The following is a 26,143-nucleotide window of genomic DNA, read 5'->3' on the forward strand; positions in this document are numbered from 1 at the left end:
ATGGGCTGCCTACCCAAGGGCTGCCTATTCATGACCCGTGACAAAACCTGGCACCAAGGCTATGCTTAGTAATAGACACAATGGTAATTAACAAAGCATGTTAAATTAGCTCTCTGAAGCATTTAGACTGTGGAATACAAAGAGGATTGGCCAGTTGGGAAATGGGGGCACATTAAAAACAGAGACACAGATATGTTATGAGAGGCTGAACAGGTGGACCATAGGGCGAGAATCCAGTCTCTGACTTGCCTTGGATCCTGAACAACTCTCTGACTCCAAACTATGTGTATCCTTAAAATAAATCCTCTTTTTCTTAAGGTTCCCTGTTCCTTGTAATCAGAAGATACTAACACCAAAACTGTAAGCCACAAAGAATCCCCAACCTCATAATTTCAATTCCCCACTCGAACAAACTGATAGTGGCTGCCTGGAGAACTGTGGAAAATGACTCTGAGGCTGAGTTCAATGGAAAAGAGTATTGTGGTGTCTGCCATATGGGCTTTTCTTTTTTTTTTTTGGTGGGGGCGGGGGGGTGTGTGGAAGAGAGGCAGGGATGGTGCCATGAACTTGCCATTCCTGTTCTTAGCCCATATGATGAAGAAATCAATAGATAGAAAGAATTGAGTAATTAATCACCATATTAAGCTGGATATTTCAGTTTAATAAATATCCTTCCCTTAGCTGTTCCCCTCGCCCCACTCTATATCTCAGCCACAATATTTTTATTATTATTATTTTTTCTGTTTACTTGTTAGAAATAACACATTCTGAACTGAAATGAACTTACCATCATTTCAAGCGTGTACTGGTTACAACTTAGCAAACATCCTTTTCAGGATGGGGTCATTTTATAAAGAAGATGGACTGTCTAGTGGAATGATTTTATTTTATCAATAAAAGTGAGACTTTTATTTTTTCATTATGCGGGCCTCTCACTGTTGTGGCCTCTCCCATTGCGGAGCACAGGCTCCGGACGCGCAGGCTCAGCGGCCATGGCTCACGGGCCCAGCCGCTCCGCAGCACGTGGAATCTTCCCGGACCGGGGCACAAACCCGTGTCCCCTGCATCGGCAGGCGGACTCTCAACCACTGCACCACCAGGGAAGCCCTAAAGAGGGAGACTTTTAAATGCCTTTATTATCATTGTACTGTATGATATAGACTATCATTTTGTATCACATTATTCAAGATAAATTTCAGAAACATCGGAGCCTCACACACCTATGAGTATCTCAGAGTCAACTAGGCATGAACAGAGGAAGTAATACAATTGCTTTTGTTAATGTTCTCATGCGACAGGCAGAGGCAGTTAATGTTAGACCTGGTAAAACACATCTAGCTCTAGGTGAAATCTGAGGGAAGATGCAGCAACAAGAAAGCAGCACCGACTGTGCATGCTCCTATTCAGGCAGAGACAGGAAGGGAGTGGACGTACTGTAGAAGCTGGCCATTACGTAGTTTTGGCAGGGATCACCACTAAACTCATTTGGGCACTTGCACAAGTATCTTGAGGGGCTTGAAAGGTCTTTCACCATGAAGTACTTGCTAAATTCACACAGAAAGTTTTCTCCTTCTGGCACGCTTGACAAGATGGCTTGTCCCAGTGGTAGATGTAGATGTGGATGAAGAAGTATTTGCTCCTTCTGTTGATACTGATATTCTAATGGGAGACTCTGAAGACACACACGTTTTCTCAGTTGAGGCTGGTATGTCAGTGATGATCTCATTTGAGTCCACAATGGTGATATTGGCAGAGGCACTGTCATTTCCTAATTTGCTGATCACTTTGCACATACATTGTCCAGAATCAGCCAGTGATGCTTTGTTAATGCAAAGTTCTCACTTCCCTGGACTTTTTTTGTATCTTGATGTTTTGTGGTTCGTTCTTTCAGTTTAATTCATTCCTATTCTTGAACCATTTGAATTTGAGAGAGGAGTATTCAGAACTGGTCTCGCACTGAAGCACTAGTTTCGAATCTGCTGCAGACTCCTGACTTTTCATCTCTTCCGAATGGGGAGGCAAGGCGCACCGCTTGCACAGCACCCGACAGACCTCCTTCTTGAGGTTCCGGCCCGTCTCGAGCGGGGGAAGGATGCTCGGAAGGCCGCCGGCGCGCGGCCGCTGCTGTTGGCATCGGGCTCCATGAAGAAGATGTACCTGCTGTCCTCCTTGAGCCTCCCGCAGGAGGGGAACGCAGGGTGGCCCCAGGCGCCCAGGCGCACGCTGAGCAGCGAGTCCTTCTTCAAGCTCCCGGCTTTCACCGCCCACACCTGGTGCACCTTCACCAGATAGGGCGCCTCGTCTCCGGGCTCAGCGGCGCTGGGCGCGGGGCCTGTGGGCCAGGAGGGCACGGTCCCGGGCCCACGGCTGGCGGCTGGCGCTTGCCTCCCCGCGCCCCTGCCTCAGCCGCCGCCCCCTTCCTGTCGAGTGCCCCCCTGCTGCCGCCGCGGCGGGTGCGCATTTCACTCCATCACCACCGCGGCGTGCTGAGCCAGCTCCTGCACCGAGCCCACGCTGGGCGGGGACGCCTAGCACACTGAGGCCCCCGCGGGAGCCGCCTCCTCGCCGGCGGCCGCCCCCCGGCGCCACGGCCGCGGTCCACAGCAGCGGCAGCGGCGGGGCCGGGGCCGGGGCGCGGGGCACGGGGCCCGGTGGCCGGTCCTCCCGGAGCGGTGCGGGGCGCGTCGCTGTCTCAGGGTGCGAGGTGCGTGCGGGCTCCTGGCTGTCGGTTCGGACTTTCCAGCCACAACATGGTTAATGGCCAGTCTCTTGAGCATATAAAGAGGTAAGGCACATCTTACAAACCAGATATCACTGCATAAGCCAGATGGTTTACTGCCTAACCAAGTCATATGGGCACTTCCCCACAGGAGAGAGAATTGCTCCTGTTACACTGATGAGGCTTCACTACACAGAGGGGAAAGCACTTCTGTTTCTCTTGGGAAAGGCATGTGAGGATTAAGTTTACACTAGCTGAAAATAAGTCAGTAACAATCTAAACTGTATGGGTCAACTTCAGGTTTGTAAGAGCATGAGATTGAAAGATATGCTTACAAACGTCCTGATTAAGATACTCATGACAAGAAGAGAAGCCTTTTTGGAATTTGTGTTTCAGGATCGTATATCACAATTCATATTCCCAATTACTAATCATGTCAGCCAATCAGCTTTTTAGAGCTCCTGTGATGGTGAGACATGCCTTGCTAGCTCTCCCAATTATAGAAGAAAAATACAAAAAAATTCGATGACTATGTGTTTGTTTCTGTGAAATACTGCCCTTCATTGGACAATTTTTAAATGTATTTTTATGGGCTATGAAAGTATCACATTTTAAACCAATAAATAACTTTATTTCTTATCTGTCTGCTAGGGAAATGAGGTAAGCCAGAGAGAACTAAGTCATCCCTGACTAACAGGGGTTCAGAAAGTTTAACTGGCACAGCTATTCCAGCTGAACTGGTAAAGTGCTAAAAACTAGTTTGCCTTTAACTTTGACTCTGTTATAAAAAGTTGGGTCAACAAAATTACATTCTTAAATAACTGCTCATTAAAGAGCTAGGTGGGAAGTACATTCTTTTGGACTTTATAGGATCTGGCTAAGATTAACTGCACGTGATACTAGCAACAAGCCTTTGGAGAAATTTCATGATTGCTCGACAAAGGCTGAGGAACCAGCCAAGGTACTGGTCCAGAACTCCTGGAGCTGAGGAATAGCCCAGAGTTAGTAGTCAGCATCCAGCTAAGGATGAAGGTGGGGGCCCAAGTGAACATTGCTTTGGAATTCTGCAGTGGGCTTCTTCACACCAGTGTGAAGGCTTAAGGCACACCCAAATGCACATGATGAACACCCATAAATCCTACGCATGAATATAAGGCTTCAACCTCCCTCTTCTCGTGGTTTTCATGCCCCTACTATGGAATGAATCTAATTCAACCTTTCAGATCATTTCTGTTTTTCTTCCTTACCCTGCTTCCTGTCCCAAAACGTGGGTACCCCCTTGCAATTACACTTCTGCCCCGGTTCTCTACGTGCTTGACCTTTCAGAATGTCATTCACTCTCAGACCTTCCATTCCGAATTGTGTGTAGCTAATTCCTTGGATAATAGATCCAAGATCTATTATCTAGAAAGATCTAGCCTGATCTTTCTTCCTAGTTCTAAGCCCATATCTTCAACTGTCTATTAGATATTTCCTCACCTCCAACTCAATACATAAAATTTAGTTTGGTTCTTTTACCTCTTGACTTCCCCATTTCTTTTAATGGTACCAACTTGGCACTTTCATTCAGACTCAAAACCATGGAGTCATATTTTAATCTTCTCTCTCCGACTTTTAACATCCAAATTCTCAAATTCTTCAAGATTTGTTTTTTCTTGTTGCATCTACTCTTCCCTTCTCATTCCCACCATCATCACCTTAGTTCAGATCTTCATCTTATTTCCTTAATTCTAAGATGCCTATATTTTTGTAATTTTACATACCTAAAAATAAAGATTTGTTTTATAATCAGTGTATACATTTAATGTGAGTTTTTTATTACAAAAATCTATCATGTCGGGCTTCCCTGGTGGCGCAGTGGTTGAGAATCTGCCTGCTAATGCAGGGGACACAGGTTCGAGCCCTGGTCTGGGAGGATCCCACATGCCGCGGAGCAACTAGGCCCATGAGCCACAACTACTGAGCCTGCGCGTCTGGAGCCTGTGCTCCGCAACAAGAGAGGCCGCGATAGTGAGAGGCCCACGCACCGCGATGAAAAGTGGCCCCCGCTTGCCACAACTAGAGAAAGCCCCCGCACAGAAACGACGATCCAACACAGCAAAAATAAATTAATTAATTAATAAACTCCTACCCCCAACATCTTCAAAAAAAAAAAAAAATCTATCATGTCAATAGTCTTAGAATCAAAATCTATGGCAGGGCTTCCCTGGTGGCGCAGTGGTTGAGAGTCCGCCTGCCGATGCAGGGGACGCGGGTTCGTGCCCCGATCCTGGAAGATCCCACATGCCGCGGAGCGGCTGGGCCCGCGAGCCATGGCCGCGGAGCCTGTGTGTCCGGAGCCTGTGCTCCGCAACGGGAGAGGCCACAGCAGTGAGAGGCCCGCGTACAACAACAACAACAACAAAAAAAAAATCTATGGCATCTCAGACCCAGATAACTGCTTCTACTTGTTCTTCTGGCCTGCATTCCCTTGCTTTTCTAATCTGTCCTGCACACTATTGCCTGATTAATCTCCTTAAAAGACTGTGTTCATTGTGTCCAGTAGTTAAGACTCCACGCTTCCGCTGCAGGGGCACGGGTTCATCCCTGGTGGAGAACTAAGATCCCACATGACGTGCGGCGCAGCAAAAACAAAAACAAAAACAAAACAAAAACAACTTCAGGGTTTCCCATTCCCTGATAGGTAAAGTATGCAAGTATGCCTGGGGATCAAGCTGGGCATCGAAGGGACACCACAATCACACCCTGACGTCTTTCTGTCCTTACCAACATTATTCCCCTACCCAGATCTTTCTGCCGTGAACACATCCTCCTCTGCCTCTGTTTGTGTCATTCCCCACAATTAGAAGGCTATTCCTCCTGTTACGTACACCCTACTCAGGCTTCAAGTCCTATGTCTGTTGTGAAACATTATCTGAACACCCTATCCTGAAGTAATCTCTTCCTCCTCTAAATTCCTGTAGGACTTGTCTTGACTACTTATTTCACACTTATTATTAATTATCTGGTATCTTTGAATGTCTTTATATGTTTATGAGTGTAAAGCAATGAATCCGATGTTTTATAATGAACGGGAAAAAATCAATCACGTTAGTTACCTCATTCTATATGTCTTATTTCTCTCATCAGATCATAAATTCCTTGCAGTTAGCTCTATCAGGTATACTTGTCTCCCTTGAATTGTGGTTTATTTAAGAAATATAGTCTACTAAGCACTGAGTTCAATGGGGGGATCACATCTCTCATCAGAGAGGCACCGCTACCCCTCTTCTTTTCTCTATGGCTGGTCCAAATCACTTATATTCAACTTCTCCCGTCTGCCCTCCTCCAGCACCCAAGCTTATGATCATAGTAGCACAAGACTTGCTCAGGCTTTAGAGTGAATCAAGCGTAAAGGAGCGGGTGAGTTGAAGAACAAGGAGAAACTTCGTGGGGTTCTAAGACAGATGTGTGGAGGCAGAAGGTCACTGCGATGCAGCGAAGGTGAGGGGGCAAGGCCAGGTTGGCAGGGGCCTCGCATGATGTCATGCTAAGGAGGTCAGACCTTCTTTCTCCTAACTGGAATTGGGAGATTTTTTTAACCAGTGGAGGGACGTGATCAGATTTGCTTTCTTAGAGTTGTGGAGATGGACTGGGAAGAGGAGGAAAGACTAGAAGAAGGTAGGCCAGTTAGGAATCCTATTTCAGGACCTGGATACAGTGGCAGCTGTGGTGGTGGGAATGAAAAGCAAGAGGATAGAATCAAAAGAAGGTGGAGAAAGAATGGACAGAACTTGATGACAGAGATGAGACCGGAGGGATGAGGTTGGAAGAGAATGAGTGACAGAGGTTTCCACTTCAGTCTACGGGGTGGCGCCAGTGTTATTCCCTGAAACAGAGGAGAAGCAGGTTGGGGAGGGGCTGGAGTAGGTGAGAAGACAATGAGACCTGATTTGCATATGTTGAATTTGTAGCCTCTAAAAGACATTTGCATGAGATTGGGGACTCCTGGAGACAGATATGGATTGGAGAGACAGACTTGTGATAGGCACAACTCACTCAATAAAATGTATATCTGTCTTGAAATACCCTGCTCACTCTTAGCCCAAGGCATCCAACTACATTTCTTGTCCTACCTGTTTCACCAAATTTTTATAGTGTTCCTGGCTCCCAGTTTGTTATACTTTTACTCTTGGCCAGTTCAGAACTCTTTTTATAATATTTTACGTATAGTAGTTATCTAAGTCTTAGACAATCAGACTCTTAGACATTACTTAATTTCATAGAGAATGAAGTTCTGTGGAAGCTCAGGGACTTCAGTTTACTGCACTTTGTGTTAAACATTCCGTGGTGTTTCCTGGCCATGTTCCCTCTTTTCCAGCTCACTTCATCCAACTGCTCATGCACATAATCTTTTCTGCCCTCCAGCTTCTATGCTCTCAACCCTTTCTTTACACTTTTGGCCACTGCTTTATTCTTAAAACTTTCTTTCTTTCTTTCTTTCAATTAATTAATTTATTTTTGGCTGCATTGGGTCTTCATTGCCGTGCGTAGGCTTTCTCTAGTTGCAGAGAGCAGGGGCTACTCTTTGCTGCGGTACGCGGGTTTCTCATTGTGGTGGCTTCTCTTGTTGCACAGCACAGGCTCTAGGTGTGCAGGCTTCAGTAGTTGTGGTGCATGGGCTTAGCTGCTCCGCGGCATGTGGGATCTTCCCGGACCAGGGCTCAAACCCGTGTTCCCTGAATTGGCAGGCGGATTCTTAACCACTGCGCTACCAGGAAAGCCCAAAACTTTCTTTTTCCTGGGCTTCATGACATCTCCCGATTTCCCGCCTACCTCCAACCTCTCTGGCTGCTATACTTCCCCAAATGCCCACTTAAATGTTAATGTTTCCTAGGATTCCCTATTTAGCCTTCCCTTCATCTCATTTTAGTACACACTTAGTGTGACCTCATCCACTTGCGCGGCTTAACAAACAACCATTAATATTATTTCTAAATCTGAATGTCTAGCCCAGTCTTCTCAGTCCAAACCCAAATATCCAGCTCTTTTTAGGACACCTGTATTCGGATGTGTTCCACGGGCATTTCAAATCAACTTGCCACAGTGAATTTTCCTCTTCTTCCTTTTCTGTATCAGTGATGGTATTGTCACCCTCCCAGTAACCTGTGAGCCATCCCTGACTTCTCCTCCTTTCTCTTTCAAACTCAGTCTGCCAGGAAATCCTGCCTATTTTACATTTTAAATGAGCATCTTCCTAGATGAGAACACAGTGTGGTTGAAGATAACAAAAAGGGAGTGAGACTAGCCTGGTGGGAGAAGTTTTGTTGAGAAATATTGGGGAAAATGGTTGGATTATTAAGTGGGAGAGTACCTTGGAAGGTAACGTTAAGGCCGCACAGAGTATTTCAGAGTTGATGTGGTTGGAGAACCACCAAACATTAGGCAGATGGAATGAAATGGTAATTTCAAGGTGCATTTTTAAAAAAAATCAGTCACTTGAAAAAAGGGAGTCAGAGCAAATATTACCTTTGTAACTAGAGACAACCATTTCTTACACTTCATTGACGACATGAGGAAAAAAACCCGAAGAAGTTACAACTAGAAGCTCAGAAAATCTGACCCTGAATTTAAATGAAGTACAAGTGCTACTAAAAAATAAAAATAATAAGTTCTCTTTGAAGAAGACAAATTGAAATTAGGCATTAGTGATATAACTAGAAGTAGACTGTGTTGAAAATAAGTGCAAGAATGACATCATTTGATTGAAAAGTGCTTATAAGCCAATTCCTTAACTGTAAATAATTTTAAAATTGAATACATATAGACGTCTTTTAAAAAAATCACGAGGCTTCCCTGATAGCGCAGTGGTTAAGAATCCACCTGCCAGTGCAGGGGACACGGGTTCAAGCCCTGGTCCAGGAAGATCCCACATGCCGCGGAGCAACTAAGGCCGTGCGCCACAACTACTGAGCCCACGTGCCACAACTACTGAAGCCTGCGTGCCTAGAGCCCGAGCTCTACAACAAGAGAAGCCCCCGCAATGAGAAGCCTCCGCAATGAGAAGCCTGCGCACCGCAATGAAGAGTAGCCCCCGCTCACCGCAACTAGAGAAAGCCCATGCACAGCAACGAAGACCCAATGTAGCCAAAAATAAATAAATTTTTAAGAAAATCACCAAACTGAAATGTAATGATGGTTTCCTAAAACATCTGGATTTCCATATGCCTCAATAAAAATTTTAGGCTAAATAAGCTCTCTTATAATATAATACACTATATGACATATTTATATATTGATAAACATGGTAATTTCCATTTAATTTGGCTTAGATACTAATTAACTCAAAATAAATGCACTCCCCTCACCAATGTAGTAAGTCAATAGGTAAATAGCTGGGAGAAAAACTACTCCAAGCCAGGCAGCTCTGTATGTTTCAGAAGCAAAGGAAAAAATAAAAATAGTCGCAGTAAACACTGCACTTCTGGAAATAAACTACATTTATGAAGCAGAAGATTCAAAAAGTAAAAGCTAACCCTCTTTATGTGGTGAAAGCATCACTGAGAAACAAATAGCACCCAGAGAGTGACTACCAGTAGTTAGCAGTAAAAGAATGACATTAGAAAAAAAGGCAGATGTGACAGATTTAAAACCAAAGCTTTCCTCTTACTCCTTGTCATTTTCTCCTTTTTTCCTGATTGCAATTTCAATGATAAAGGTCTATTGAATTACTAAGTTACTTACATGAGGGCCTGGAAAGCACAACACTTGGTGAGGATACACGTTGATTTCCATCCTGTGGCACAAGCTCCATACCTGGTGTTGTTTGAATCAATGAGGAGGGCAGCTATTTGTTCTCTTGGTTTAACTGCCACAGAGCGGTGATAAATAGGCATCTGATTTCCAGACTAAATCTTGAGCCCCGGCTCTCTGAAAAGGAAGAAAAAAAAAAGGTGACTCTAAACTCTTCCTGTATTTCTGGACAGTAGCTTGAAAGTAGGACAGGCAGTGTCTGAGTGTTACTTTCCTGTTTTTGATACACAATTCTACCTGATAATTTTATTTTCCACCAGAAAAATTATTTTCTCCTGAGTTTCTTGAAGGTAGAAACAAAACTCTACAATCAAAATCTCAATAGTCTTTTTCACACTGTTTTCACACAGGTTCATTTAAAACATTTATTGATATGCTACTTAGAGGAAAGAAGTAAAAGAGATTAAACTAGAGGATTTAAGGTTCTTTAATAGTCACAGGCCTCAACATACTTAGAACCCTTAGTTTCATGAGATTGAAGGAAAAATCAATATTGTTGCACTTTATCTAAGCTACATTAGGATAGAAAACTGTTGTTACATTTTATAAAGGAGGAACCTTATACTTTTGGTGCTCAGGGACCCCACAGCCAGATTGGCGGCAAGGGATATAGGCTGATAATCTGCTTATTTTGATTTCATTGGTATATGTTCATTTGAACATATCACCATCTTGGCCTTTTCTACCACATAATGTTACATTGTACTTAAGGAAAGCTAAAATGAAAAGTGATCCATTTTCTACTGTATAGCACAGGGAACTCTGCTCAATATTATGTAACAACCTAAATGGGAAAAGAATTTGAAAAAGAATAGATACATGTAACGTGTATAACTGAAACACTTTGCTGTATACCTGAAACTATCACAACATTGTTAATCAAGTATACCCCAATATAAAATTAAAAGTTAAAAAAAAAAAGAGTAATCCATTTTTGGGAATTCCCTGGTGGTCCAGTTGTTAGGACTCGGTGCTTTCACTGCAGGGGCCGGGGTTCAATCCCTCATGGGGAAACTTAGATCCCACAAGCCTCTTGGCCAAAAAAAAAAAAAAAAGTAATCCATTTTTAGGAAGAGAACATGCTATACTGCCGTTTTTAAAAACTAATGAACAGAATGGGGAGCATATAGCCTAGCATAGGCTAACACATTTACTGAACTAGCACAGGCTGGCACAAACCAAAATATGAAATTGATTAAAAGAATCCTAAATAAAATATTAGTAAATAAAATCTAACTATGTATGAAAAGAATAATACCTAAATGACCAAATAATGTTTGTCTCTGGACTGTGAGGATGATCCAGCTTTAGAAGTCTTTTGATATAATCTGTTATATTAACAAAAAAGAAAAACTAAATAAATTAGATTTTGAAAAGGCATTTGCTTCACCCATTTCTAATTAAAAAAAAAAAAAAAACCAAGACAAAAGCTCTTTTTGTCATGTAGGATATCTGGAAACTTCCTAAACTCATTAAAGTACAACTACCAAAATCTGTAGCAAGCCTCACATGTATGGTGAAAAAAAACCTCTCATGCTATTGCCACCACTATTCACATTGCGTTGAAGGTTGTAACCAGTGCAACAAGAAAAATATGTGACATAAAAATACTGGAAAGTAAGAATTAAAGCTATTATTATTTGTAGATTATGTGGCTGTCTAGCTATCCCAAGAGGATCAACTAAAATAACTATTATAATGAATGAGAGGTTACTGAGGTGACTGGATACAAAATCCCTAGTAATAATGAATAAGAAAATGTAACTGGAAAAAGAAATCCCATTCACAAGAACCACAAAGACAACTGAGTACTTGGAACTAACCTAATAAAAACTGTGCAAGACTTATATGAGGAAAACTTACTGGAAGAATGTTGATTCTTCCCCAATAATCTACACATTCATTGGGGAGCCCAATGAAAATTTTCACAAGATTTTTAACTGAACATGAAAAGCTGCTTATCAAGTTCTTCTAGAATAGAAAATAAACAAAAATAACCAAAAAAAAAAAATTGAGGAAGAAAATGAGGTGGAGAATTTGCCCTACCAGATATGAAAACAATCTATAAAACTACAGTAATTAAAACAATGGAGTGTCAGAGAACAAATAAACATATGGATTAATGAAAGAGAATAGAGTCCAGAAATTGACCCATGTATTCAAAGGAATTTAGTGTATGATAAAGGTGGAATTTCCAAACAGTGGGAAAATGAAAAATTACTCTAAAAATAGTACTAGGACAATGGGAGCCATAAGGAAAAAAAAATAAAGTGAATCACTTCCTCATCCCATACTCAGAAAAAAATCCAGATTGACTCAAGATCTGCATTTACAAAAATATAGAAGAAAACACCAGACAATACGTTTATAATCATGGGGTGGGAAAGACTCAGTCGTCAAGAAAAACCAGACAAATTTTATTAAACAGAAATTTAAAACTCCTCAGAGCACAAGACTGGGAAAAATATTTGCAACATATACCACAGACAAATGCTTAATAACTATAATATATATCTAGAATTCCTACAGAGATGTGACAAAACATAAGCAAGCTAATGGAGAAAAAAAGGCAGGGGAGAAAAACATAATTCTTAGAAGAGGAAATAGAATTAATTCTACAAATATTTGAAAAGATGCTCAACCTCACTAGCACTTAGGGAAATATACATGAAAACAAACAAGGAGGAATTATTTTTTGCCCATCAAATCTTACAAAGCTAAAAGGACTGATAATGTATAATAATGGTGATGGTGTTGGGGAAGAAAACTCTCATACTCTGCTGATGAGAGTATAAATGGTTGGAGGAACAATTTGGCAACATCTATCAGAATTTGTAATGTACATACTCTTTGACTCACTTCCACTTCAAGTCATCTATCATACATGTATACCTGCTAACGTGTACAAAGATATATGTACAATTACGATCATTGCACCTTTAAAAAATTGGAGGTAACCTAAATAACTCTCACTAGGAGACTGGTTAAATAAATATAGAATATCCATACTGTAAAATACCATGTACTTGTTAAAAGGAATACCTAAGTATTCCTTTGTATTAGTATGGTATGTATCAGTATGGAATACTTCCTAAGGCATATTACTAAATGAAAAAGCAGCATTAAAACTATATGAAGAGACTTCCTTGGTGGTCCAGTGGTAAAGAATCCACCTTGCAATGCAGGGGACGTGGGTTTGATCCCTGGTCAGTGAACTAAGATCCCACATGCCGCAGGGCAACCAAGCCCAAGCGCCACAAATACTGAGCCCACGCCTCAACTACAGAGCCCGCGTGCTGCAAACTACAGAGCCCACACACCCTGGAGCCTGTGCACCACAATTACAGAGCCCACGTGCCCTGGAGCCTGTTCACCACAACTAGAGAAGAGAAAACATGCCCCACAACTAGAGAGAAGCCTGTGCACCACAACGAAGAGCCCGCATGCCTCAACAAAGATCCCGTGTGCCACAGCCAAGACCCGATGAAGCCAAAAATAAAATAAATAAATAAATAAATAAATAAATAATCTTTTAAAAAGCTATATGAAGTGTGATCCCACGTATGTAAAAAATTATCTAAACTATATTCTATTCATTTTATAGACAAGTATGGATATGTAAGTAACCATATTGTAGTCATTAAGCCACATATTTTATTCCTAAAGCAATTCAACATTCAAAAAAGCACAATTCAAACAGGATTTCCAATCTTCATTTATGCCTCTTAAAAACTTAGAGAATTCAGATATATAGTCTTTACTATTTTAACTATTTTACTATTATGACACCCTTTAGTATTCTCTCTATTCTTTGCTTTTCCATATAAATTTTAGGACCAACTTGCCAAGTTCCATGAGAAACTCCATTTGGGATTTTTATTGGTTTAATTAATTTTTTAAATTTCTCTGTCCCTATAGACTGAAAACTGCTTGATGACAAGAGACCACGCCTCTCTTGTTCTTACTGTGTTCACAGCACCTAGCCAGTGCCTATAGGATAGTAAGTACTTAATAAACTCATTCTAGAATGGTTGGATGAATGAATGAATGAATGAATAAATGACCTACGATAGAATAATGATAATATAAAATGTTTTACAGGCATTAAATTTTTATTTTGGGGCTTCCCTGGTGGCTCCGTGGTTAAGAATCCACCTGCCAATGCAGGCAACACGGGTTCGAGCCCTGGTCCGGGAAGATCCCACATGCCACAGAGCAACTAAGACCGTGTGCCACAACTACTGAGCCTGCGCTCTAGAGTCTGTGAGCCACAACTACTGAGCCCACGTGCCCCAACTACTGAAGCCCACGCACCTAGAGCCAGTGCTCCACAACAAGACAAGCCACTGTAATGAGAAGCCCACGCACCACAACGAAGAGCAGCCCCCGCTCGCCACAGCTAGAGAAAGCCGGCGCACAGCAACGAAGACCCAAGGGAGCCAAAAATTTAAAAAATTAAAACATTAAAAAAAAAGAAGGTATGCACATGCATTTTTTTTTAATTTTATTTTCAAACTATAGTAAATTATGGGAAAATGTTCACAATGTATTAAGTGAAAAAAGTAGGCTTCAAAAAATTTTAAATAAAATGATCCTAATATTGTAAAAAAAAACTATCTGTTTATATATACTATATATAAAGTTTACGTATGCATTAAAAAAACTAAGAAGGAAATAGAAAATAACAGTGGTTGCCTGGGTGGTAAAATTGCAGATTGTAATTTTCTTATTTATACTTTTCTAAATTTTCTATAATTAGCATACAGTACTTTTAGAATAGGATAATAGACATAAGTTAAAATGATTAACAGAAGAAAATATCACAATATTTAAAGTTTCTGGGATAGTATGAGAGGGAAGTGCTAATTTGATAAGTTCAGGTGATTAGGTTGAGTTACTATATTCTAGTTAAGGCTGGAGTTTTGTCAGTGGACCAAAGGAAAATTTTAAACTTTTTTTTTTCACTTGGAGTAGAACACATATACAAAAAAGGGGCACAAATCATAAGGTGTACAGCTCATGAATTGTTTCAAGGTGAACACACTGTGTAACCATTGCCCAGGTGAAAATGGACTGTTAGCAGTATCCAGAAGCCCCCTTCCAAGCACTGCTTCCTCCCTCCTCCATAGAAGCTGCTTACTGGGTTTTGCAGGACCTCCAGGCTCAGATTGCCAGGCAAATTCAGCGAAGTCCACTGGGGAAGCAAGTAGAAATACCTCTGGGCGAGGGGAAGAACCTTACCACCACCCCAGCCTCCCTTCCAAACTGGGAGCCCCTGGTCACTGCCAAAGTGTGATACCAAGATTTTTGAAAGGTAGAATGCAACAACACCTAAAATAAAAATTTAAAATACCTCCAGACTCACTCTCTCCTGTTTTCCTCCACTGCATCTGCCATTGTTACCCCCAGGGATGGGGAGAGGTCAAACGCCACCACAGCAAGGAGATGAAGCAGGGGAAATTCACACGAGAGAGAATAAGCCCACTTCTTGCAGCCCCATTGGATGGTGGGAGGAAGATTGCAGTGGGGCACGGAAACAGTGATCAGGGGAGCCTGACTTGTATCCTCCCTCTCTAGGCTGAAATCTGGAGTGTGCTCTGTGGTGCTGACAGGTTAAAAGGGATGACAAAAATAGAGGAGATTTGACCCAACTTGCCATTTGGGACCTGGGATGCCTTAGTCTGTTTGAGCTGCTGTAACAAACTACCAAAGCACTACCATAACACATAGTGGTTTATAAACAACAGAAATTTATTTCTCACAGTTCTGGAGACTGAATGTCCAAGATCAGGGTGGCAGCGTGCTGAAGTTCTGATGAGGGCTCTCTTTCGAGGTGCAGACTATGGACATCTCCACTTCTTGTGGTACCTTCACATGGCGGAGAGCAGAGGGAAAGCCAGTGCTCCCCTCACTTTTTCTTTCTTTTTTTTTTTTTTTTTTTTTTGGCTGTGTTGGGTCTTCACTGCTGCTCTCAGGCTTTCTCTAGTTGTGGGGAGCAGGGGCTGCTCTTTGTTGCGGTGTGCGGGCATCTCATTGTGGTGGCTTCTCTTGTTGCAGAGCACAGGCTCTAGGTGCGTGGGCTTCAGTAGTTGCAGCACGGGGGCGCAGCAGCTGTGACACTCGGGCCCCAGAGTGTGCGGGCTTCAGTAGTTGCGGCACGTGGGCTCAGTAGTTGCAGCACACGAGCTCCAGTAGTTGTGGTGCATGGGCTCAGTTGTGGCTCACGGGCTCTAGAGCGCAGGCTCAGTAGTTGTGGCGCACGGGCTTAGTTGCTCCACAGCATGTAGGATCTTCCCGGACCAGGGATTGAACCCGTGTCCCCTGCACTGGCAGGCGGATTCTCAACCACTGCGCCATCAGGGAAGTCCTCCCCTCACTCTTATAGGGGCACTAATTCCATTCATGAGGAGCTCCACTCTCATGATCTCATCCAATCCTAATTACGTCCTGAAGGTCCCACTTCCTAATACATCATATTTGGGGGAGGTGTGGTTTCCAACATATGAATTTGGGGGGGACACAAACGTTTAGTTCATAACATTGCCTCTCAGGATGGGCCCCCTTCACCAGACCCCATCAACATGGGGTGGCTGCAGGAGTGAAGTAAACAGTATGACAAAGTTAGGCAGAGGGAGGCTTGGGCTGAATTTCCCAGATATTCTCCATCTTCTCCTGGATGGCAGTCATTCTCAAGGGAGGCAATTCCATACCCAAAAGGGGTATATTCCAAAATGTGTATGGGGGCTGGTAATCTTCAGCTGTCACAACGAAGAACAGGTGCTTTTGGTTTCACTGGGTAAAAAGAACTTTCTTGTAATGCCAGAAATTATCCTGCACACTAAAAAATTATCCTGCCCCAAATGGCAGGAATATTTCCACTGAGAAATTCTGCTAAAGTATTATGCCCACTCTCCTTTCGCCATATGTAGAAAGCTTAAGGAATTTGCAATTCCATAAAGAATAATAGAATTGTCTTCTGCAGTTTGGTTGGGAAGTTCAAGAGGGTTAGGCATCATGGAGTTCCCTCGAGGCACAGGAATTCCTAATCATTATATAATTACAGACTATGAAGCAAGCCATGATCTGAACTTGTAGCAGTTTTGTAATCAGAGAAATCAGCTGGGCCACTAAAGAGTAATTTTTAAATAACTCAAAATTTTTCTTACATTTCCCAGATATGATGAAGGGTATACATAACCCTCAGCGGCATTTTTTTGTTAAATGTCCACTCTTCATTCCCATCCATTTCCTCACATCCAGTTTGCTTTTCCTCACTTAACTAAAAACTCTATTTTCAAAAGCACTCTCCCTCCTTTTCTAGTCTCTGTCACTAAAGCTCAGCTCTGAGGGCTGACTTGGATAACGTTCTCATTGCTGGGTTTCAAGCTGGGTATCTGGGGACCCGATGGCTCAGCCATGAGCAGAGTCCCTGTGCAGGGCACCCAGGCGACGGCTGCCCTTTGGTGGCTCATATTTGTCAAGCACACAGCAGGCCAAAGACGGGGCCTGACCAGATGAAGAGTAAAGATACAACAAGCCACTTTTATGGTACCAGCTCCCTTGGTCCTTGTCACACACACCAAACAGGACAACACAGAGACGAAAAGGGCCCGCTGACTGCAGTGTGAGATGTGGGACACCCCATTGCTGCGGAGCCTATTCTAGGCTACAGCAAGGAGTTTCACATTCTACAGCCCTATTCTGAGGGGACTGGGGCAGGAAGCCCCTTCCTCCTCAGAACCCGGAAGGCCTAAGAAATCATGCCATGATATCCTCCCGGGGAAGGTAGGGAGGTAGGTGGGAGACGGGCTACAAGCCTCCCATTCTCTCACGTTAAGGTGTCTTTAAACAGAAACACACAAAGGTTATATATTGACCAGTGGACAAAAATGTTGTGACCAGAGGCTCACAGGAACCTAAGTTTATGTTTCTCTTAGGGGTGATAAACAGTTCGGTATTCACTAACTCGGCGTTTCACAGCAACTGTATAGACCCTACGTACTGCAAAAAAATGAGAATAGGCTGTATTATCATGAACACAGCAGTATGTTTGGGCTTCACACACAGCCCATCTCAGGGACCCCTCCTCCCTTCCCAGCAGACCCCAGACCACACTTTGAGAACCGCTGCTCCAGCACACGACAGTTCAACAGGATGGCACTGGGAGTACACTGTAAACTCCATTAGGGTCACCACAGCTATTTTGTTTATCTTTGTATTTCCAGAATCTTGCATAGTGTCGAGCACATAGTAGGCACTCAGTATGTGAATTAAATTAAAATGGGCTGGGATGAGGTATTTATGAGAAGGCTAAAGAAACCTGAGAAAGGCAGAATGGTTTCTTTGGTGCTGAAGGTCAGCTCAGTCTTAATCTTCATGATTTTATGTCTAGAGAAGATTATTTGATCTATTAAAAGTGATTCAACATGTTTTGGATTATTGAAAATGAAAACAACTATACCAAAGATATGAAAGAGGATTTTTTTTTAAAAAAGAAAGTCAGATGTGGAGAAAGCATACTCATACTCAAAGAATATGAGACATTGATAAATAAATACAAATCTATACTGATGAACTATCTTGATTATTGAAGTGGATTTTGCAGTGTGATTTTTTTTTTTCTTTTAAGATGCAGGATTTGAAATCAGGCCTCACCTCACATTTTTCTAGTACTGTGTTAACACTTATGTAAACTTTAACTACTCTAGAGTGGGAAACATAATATCATTGTTCCTTATCTTTTCTTATACAAACACAACTAAGCATTGGGTCCATGGCTTTGATGAAATAACGATTGGTAACTCCTTGTGTCAAATTCAGCCTCTGCCTTACTTCCATTTGGCCTATGGCTTCTTCCACAGCAAAGACCAACAAATGACACCGTGTACATTTTTAAGAGGGTCCACGGTTAAATTCTGGTTCTAATATCCCGCACAATGGGACCCTTGTACCCAGAAAGTAGAGGAGGGGCAGGCACTAAGCAGATTGCTAGGAACTGGTGGCAATTGCTAGAAACTTCTTGTGTGTGCAAGTGCAAGGGTGAGGAACCACAGCACAGAAGTGAGGGAGAGGAGCCTCTCACCATTGTCCAGCTGAATTAGTTTCCCGTGGCAGCTGTAACAAGTCACTGCAAGCTGGGTGGCTTCAAACAACAGGAATGTATACCCCTCACAGTCTAGAGGCCAGAAGCCCAAAATCTAGTGGTGGCAGGGTTGCAACCCCTCTGGAGGCTCTAGGGAAGGATCATTTTTTGCCTCTTCTCACTCCCAGTGGCTTATTTGGCTGTGGCTAAATCACTCTCGTCTCCTGTCTGTCTCCACGTGGCCTTTCTCCGTCCTGTGCATCTCCACTCTGTGTGTCTCTTGTAAGGACCCTTGTCATTGGATTAAGGGCTTACCTGGATGATCCAGGATGATCTCCCCATCTCAAGATACCTAATTCCAGAAACTCTTTTTCCAGATAAGGTAACATTCACTGGTTCCAGGAATTTGACAGGGACACACCTTTTGGGGGATATGATGGTGAATTTTATGTGTCAATTTTGCTGGGCCATGGTGCCCAGATATGTGCTCAAACATTATTCACGGATTGGCCTCCATATTGTGGGTGGGCCTCACCCAATCAGTTGAAGGCCTGAATAAAACAAAGGCTGACCTCCCCAGAGCACAAGGGAATTCTGCCAGCAGCCAGCCTTTGGACTTCATCTGCAATATTTGTTCTTCCTGGGTCTCCAGCCTGCTGCCTCCCCCATCAGATTTTGGACTTGCCAAGCCCCCATAATCATGTGGTCCAATTCCTTAAAATAAACCTCTTTCTCTATATATATATTTACATCCTATTGGTTCCATTTCTCTGGTGAACCCTAACTAATACAGCGGACCACCATTCAACCCACTACACGAGCATCTACCCCAGGGGAGGGGGGCATTTGTGAAAACTTGAGACTTCCCTTGAATGTGGGGATAAGTGTAAAGGTATCTTGCAGTGGACAAATTCATTAAGTATTAGTTCCTGACGTGGGGTGCCATGGGTGTTACACACTCTCTAAGTGTCTTCCTTTCCCAGTTCTTTTAATTTTCTATAAGTCAGGGTGATTTCTTATCAAATTCCACACAGTGGCTCAGCAGATGGACTCACCACTGACTTCATGGAGACAGAGAACCTTCCAAGGAAACTCCCACCTGCTTCCTACCCTAAGCTGAACGTTTGCTATAGACTGACTCACTCTTCTCCTTGCTTGGCGGATAGTGAAAGGAGCAGGGCTGTGAAGTCAGCCAGAGCTGTGCTTGAATTCTGCTCTGCCATTTACAGTTGATTGATCTTGGACAAGTTACTTAACTTTTCTAAGGCTGACAGTACTTTTGAAGAGATAATATTCAGAGGGCTGGTACCAGGTTGAAGGAGACACTGACGCAAAATGTATACCCAGTACCTGACACTCAGTGAATTTCTTTCCTTTCCCCCAACAGGACAGAATGGTGACAAGGCCCTCATGAGCAATGCAGGCAATGGGGGAAACGGTGCATCTTGGTCTGATGACTGCCCTATCTGCTTGTAATGTTATTTTAATTATATTTTTTCCTGAAATTAAATCAATTCTTTTTTTTTTTTTTTTTGTGGTACGCGGGCCTCTCACTGTTGTGGCCTCTCCCGTTGCGGAGCACAGGCTCCGAACGCGCAGGCTCAGCGGCCATGGCTCACGGGCCCAGCCGCTCCGCGGCATGTGGGATCTTCCCGGACCGGGGCACGAACCCGCGTCCCCTGCATCGGCAGGCGGACTCTCAACCACCGCGCCACCAGGGAAGCCCAATCAATTCTTTTTTTTAAAATTAGCCTTGTCCTAGACACTTGTGAAATCACGGGTTTAACTTGCTAATTATATATATATTTTTTTTAATTAATTAATTTATTGATTGATTTTTGGCTGTGTTGGGTCTTCGTTGCTGTGCATGGGCTTTCTCTAGTTGCGGTGAGCAGGGGCTACTCTTCGTTGCATTGTGCAGGCTTCTCATTGCAGTGGCTTCTCTTGTTGCAGAGCACGGGCACTAGGTGCACGGGCTTCAGTAGTTGTGGCGCATGGGCTTAGTTGCTCTGCAGCATGTGGGATCTTCCCGGACCAGGGCTTGAACCCATGTGCCCTGCATTGGCAGGCGGATGCTTAACCCCTGCGCCACCAGGGAAGCCCTACATATTTTTTTTTCCAATGCACAGTAAATACACTTGGTCACTCATTCAAGAGTGCCTTTTATGATCTCAGTAGGGTTCACAGGTTAGTTATAAATCTTTCTTCTAATATGCAATAGATGAATACGTTCAGGTAGTCATTCATTCAGCAGGTATTAGAGTGCCTTTTTTTGTGCAAACAGCCTGGCACAGCTCTAGGCTCTGAGCACCCAGGCAAGGCAGTTGACTCCAGACGCCACTCATTCCCAGGGCTGAGAGGGTTAGTCGCACTCGTTAGGAAGCTCTGTCAAGTGTCTACCAAGGTACCTAGTTGGCGTGCACTAAATCCCAGGCCTTGAGTCAGAGGCTTTCTTCTGCTCTGCATTTGCCCCCATGCAATGGGAGGGAGGTAAGAAAGGGCAGTGGATCTATTTTAGACCCTGGGTGTCTTCTTGCTTTCCATCTGATTCTTCCTTATAGGTGACTGAAAGAAAAATTGACTCATGCCTGCTCTGTGGGTTTGTCCATCGTGTGTGTGTGTGTGTGTGTGTGTATGTATGTGTTTCCTCTCCCTTTGTTTCCTCTTTCCAGGCAGCTGCATGAGTAAATGGGCTCAGGACCTCACAGTGACTGGCCAGCCAGCCACACTCCCTCTCTTCCTTTTCCTCAGGGGTCCACATTCTTCTCATAAGGCTGCCCTGGGCTTCAGGATCAGGCCCCCTTAAGATGGCAAGACTCAGATTTGGGGATAGCGTAGGAGAGGCCACCTTTCGGCTGAGCCAAGAGCCCCAGCCCAGTTTTACCTGCGCCCATCAGAGATGCACCCGGGGTTCCACATGCTGCCTGCCCTCTCACAATGCCTCCCACCTCCAGCGTGATCTGGGGACTTGGCTTTGTCAATACCTTTTCAGTCTGTACCTCTCTCCAAGGGCTTCCTCTCTGAGTACCAGCATGTTTCTCTATGACAAAACCAAACACAACCTGTGCAGACCAGTTCTCCCCATTACGTGCCCCTCGCATGTCAGTGCTGTGCCTCTCCTTCCTCACGACAGCATGCCGGGATAGTGGGGTACACTTAGGGTCTCCGTCTGCCAGCCACCTGCTCGTTCCTGACTTTCCCTGGTCTGTCCTCAGGCCCCACCACCCTTCTGAAATGGCTCTCCTAAGAGTCGGCAGTGACCTTCCCAGGCCCCTCATGGACCCCAGCAGGCTGGGGCACGTGGACCCTCCCTGGCCGCCGGCACGTGCTGCCCCATCTCAAGGCTCCCGGACCCACCTTCTCCTCCCTGCAGGACAAGGGCCCTCCTGTCTCCCCACCCTCATCCTCTCCTGCAGCAGCCCCGTCTGTGCCCCCTGCCCTTCCACCCTGCGTCTGGCCCTCGGCCTCCACGAGATAAAGGCTGCCGCGCTTGGCTGTCCTCCTTCCTTCTTGGAGCCCAGAACTAAAAATACAAATGACCAAAGCCTCATGACCAGGCTTCTGGGAAGGCCGGTGGGAACAGCTCAGGGTTTCAGAAAGGAAGCGTGACATGAGCCCGGGAGTCAGGCGGCCCAGAAGAACAAGGAGATTCCTAAAGAATGGGGCGTGACAGACCCACCGTCCTGCCCTCTGTTGACAGGGAGCCGTGAGCTGCCAGGGCCAAGTGCAGACCTGGGCACCTGGGTCAGAGGGGCGTCAGTCACAGCTTATCATCATAGACTATGGACAAGAAGGCAACCTGGGCGCCAGGTGAGGGTGAAGTCAACCTTTCACCTTTAACACCTGTGGATGGAGCCTAGGGAGAAGGCAGGGCTCCTGAGGCACAAGACTGTGTCAGGGTGACCTGAGGCTCCTCCGGTAATGGTGACGGGAAAATAGAGGCCCCGGGAAGTGCTCCAGGGACAGCGGGTGAGCAAGGCCCACTCCCTGCTGCTGCTTCAGGCTCCCTCAACCACCCACGCTGCACAGACCTGGAAGCCCTTACAGATAGATGCTCCTTTTATCAGGCAATGGCGATACCTGTTTTAAACATCAGCGGGTTCTGAATGCAGCCGGCAGAGAGCTCTCCACTGTTCAGGAAATAGGCGTCCCATGGAGGAACGAAGGGTGCTTTCCCAGAACTGTGCTCAAGTGCTGCTGGAGAAGCCCAAGCTCCTTCAAACTCCTTGGGCAGACGCACCGGAATGTGATGAGGGAGTAGAAACAGGTGGCTCCCACCTACCTGATTACAATTATAGCAGCCGCTTCCAGAGGCAGAGGGGTTGAGCTAGCGTCAGGCATAACTGGGCAGGAAGCCCCAGGCTGTGGTTTTTACCAACAAATATTTGTAAATAAGTGGCAGAACCCCTAACACACTGCTCTGGGCTGTGTACGTGTGCATGTGTGTGTGTCTGTGTGTGTGAGATGGGGGACACATTTATGAGAATATAAAATAAAGCATGCAGACACAGAGGGGAGGAATAGAAGAGATGGATGGTAGAGTGGAGGGAGACCTGCAGTCAGGACCCGAGAGCCAGAGGAGGAGATGAGGCTTGAAGAGACTCTTGTGGCCTAAAGCAGCCGATCTTATTCTTGAAGGATCTCCAGGAGCTGTCCTGTACTTCCTAAGAGACGGTGTCCAAAAGCAGGAGGCATCTGTCAAGTAGAAGACAAAAAGGGCTGTTGACCAGCAGGCCAGACACGGATGAGAAGAGCCAGTGGTCTGGGAGCAGCGGGGGCAGCATCAGATCCCCAGGGCTTGTTAAGCACACCTGGCACCGTCCCTGCTCTCCCTCTGCCTCTGTTTCTGCTGTGAGAGCATGGCTCAAAATCAAAACAAATAAGTTAAACCTTTTTCCCTCCAGATTTTCCTTTTCTTCTTAACGATAAACTTATTTTGTATGAAATATAAGAGGCAGTTAGAGAAGAATATAACAACCCAGGTTTAAAATTTTAGCATTAGGCCATTTTGCATCAGATCTTGTTCAGAGAGAAAATATCACAGATGCGGTGGATCTGTGGATCCAATCTTTCTGTTTCTGAGAAGCTGCTTCATCTCCATCAGCCCCATGGTCAGTGGGGCTGCCTTGTGGGAGTGGACAACACATCCCTTTGAGAGTGATGTAGGAAGGCAGGAGCTGAAGTGGTCCCTAAATTCACTCTCTCTTCTCAGGAAGGAGGGCAGATGGCAGAGGGTGGGTGTGTGGCAGGTCTGTTGTTAAATGAGGTCTAAAGAAACAGGATATCTAAAGAAGGCTTCAAGCTGTATCCATGTAATTAAGAGCTCCGCCCAAGCACTGGCACCAGTTTTTCTCGTTTAGGACTTTAGTCTTGCTGGTTGTCCTTTCACTCACATCTTTATTGAATTTTATACGCTTATTTACCATATGCCCTTTTAACTGCCAGGGTTCATGAACCATTACTGTAATTTTCCACTTATGTGACTTGATCTGCAGATGGGTGCTACCATACTTAATCAAATATTTCCTGTTTACTCACCTGCAAAATTAGGACAATAATACCTGTTTCAAAAATTTCCCAAGGGTTGAGAAAATATATGTAAATCACCTAGCACAGTAATTGACAATATAATAGTAAATGTTTTTTCCTTTTTCTTTCTAAATTCTCATAAAGCATCTGTTTGAGAACTCCATTTAGGATTCTCAAAGAATTGCCAACGAGCACCACAGTTACAATTTCTGGAAGCTACTTTTGGCTCAGTAATGGAAATTGTGGCAATTCCTTTCTTCTGGTTAACCTAGATGCTGGAAAACCTGCAGGAGTTAACAGTGTTAAAGTATGATTTTTTTTAATGTAAAAATATAACGGTTACACAGTTATAAAATGAACGAGTCAAAGATTAGATAGTGGGTACCATACTGGTACCCATTAATTAATGAAGACACCAGTAAGATGTTAAGACTGTTTCAAAGGAGAATTTGAGAAACAGAGAGGCAATGACAAAAGATAAAATGGTTTTGTTAATACACGCAAAACTGGTTAATATTCTCATGCAATAAAATATAATGTTTGGGGTTACCTTTTCTACAGAGGAGAAATCAATTGTATCTTCACCAGACAAAATTAACTTGCATTACTAAGGACAAGAACCTTTTGCATTACTACTGTGTGTGTGTGTGTGTGTGTGTGTGTGTGTGTGTGTCTGTGTGTGTTACGCGGGCCTCTCACTGTTGTGGCCTCTCCCGTTGCGGAGCATAGGCTCCGGATGCGCAGGCTCAGCGGCCATGGCTCACGGGCCCAGCTGCTCTGTGGCATGTGGGATCTTCCCGGACCGGGGCACAAACCCGTGTTCCCTGCATTGGCAGGCGGACTCTCAACCACTGCACCACCAGGGAAGCCCTGCATTACTACTTTTTTTACAAATTTACTTCAACTCCTCCAGAGATGGAAAATAGCCTGGTCAATAAGAAATCAATTTGCATAAACCTGTAGAATCAGAAAATGACAGAGATTCCAGCAGGCAATGATAAGCATTCCACTGAAAGAAAACCTAGTAATCTCTCTTGTCCATTTCCAAATCTTGGACAGTTTTCCCCAGTGATACCTATACAATTAGACTGTGATCTAGGAGGGAGGCTTTGGAATTTTCTCACCCTGAATAATGGGACCAGGCCCCTGTTATAGCCAGTGCCTCCCTCCCAGTCTCTGATTACAGGAATTCTCCTCTCCCTGAGCCATGATGCAGATTAGGGTGAGGGTGCTGAGGCAGCCAGTTCTGACATTAACCATTTTGTTCCTGCGTTCTGTAGCTCAAGGGCTAGCTGTATATGTAGCACCACAAACTGCTCCAACTGGCTTCCAGACTGCTCTCCAACTTTGCCCTTGCAAACCCTCAACCCAAGCCCGAGAGATAATTAACAGACCATGAGGGACTTCCCTGGTGGCTCAGTGGTTAAGAATCCACCTGCCAATGCAGGGGACACAGGTTCGAGCCCTGGTCTGGGAAGATCCCACATGCCGCGGAGCAACTAAGCCAGTGTGCCACAACTACTGAGCCTGTGCTCTAGAGCCTGTGAGCCACAACTACTGAGCCCACGCACAACTACTGAAGCCCACACATCTAGAGCCCATGCTCCACAACAAGAGAAGCCACCACAATGAGAAGCCTGCGCACCGCAATGAAGGTAGCCCCTGCTCACCAGAACTAGAAAAAGCCTGCACGCAGCAACGAAGACCCAACGCAGCCAAAAATAAAATACATAAATACAATTTTTTAAAAAAGCATCTGCCCTCCAATACAGGGGACATGTGTTCGATCCCAGGTCAGGGAACTAAGATCCCACAAGCCGTGGGGCAACTGAGCCTGAGCATCGCAACTACTGAGCCCACAAGCTCTGGAGCCCATGCACTCTAGAGCCCCTGCGTGCCATGACTAGAGAGCCTATGTGCAGCAACTACTGAGCCTGTACATTCTAGACCCTGCGTGCCACAACTAGAGAGAAGCCTGCGTGCTGCAAGGAAAGATTCCATGTGCCACAACTAAGACCCAA

The 26,143-nt window shown here is 44.4% G+C and overlaps 1 pseudogene; it reads right to left on the minus strand.

The window, feature by feature from the left end:
• Window positions 1-1,399: 1,399 nt before the first annotated feature.
• Window positions 1,400-4,072, minus strand: LOC132491601 (pro-neuregulin-2, membrane-bound isoform-like; annotated as a pseudogene).
• Window positions 4,073-26,143: the final 22,071 nt, after the last annotated feature.

This window comes from Mesoplodon densirostris, chromosome 6 (assembly GCF_025265405.1).
Source record: "Mesoplodon densirostris isolate mMesDen1 chromosome 6, mMesDen1 primary haplotype, whole genome shotgun sequence".
In the NCBI taxonomy this organism is placed as follows: domain Eukaryota; kingdom Metazoa; phylum Chordata; class Mammalia; order Artiodactyla; family Ziphiidae; genus Mesoplodon; species Mesoplodon densirostris.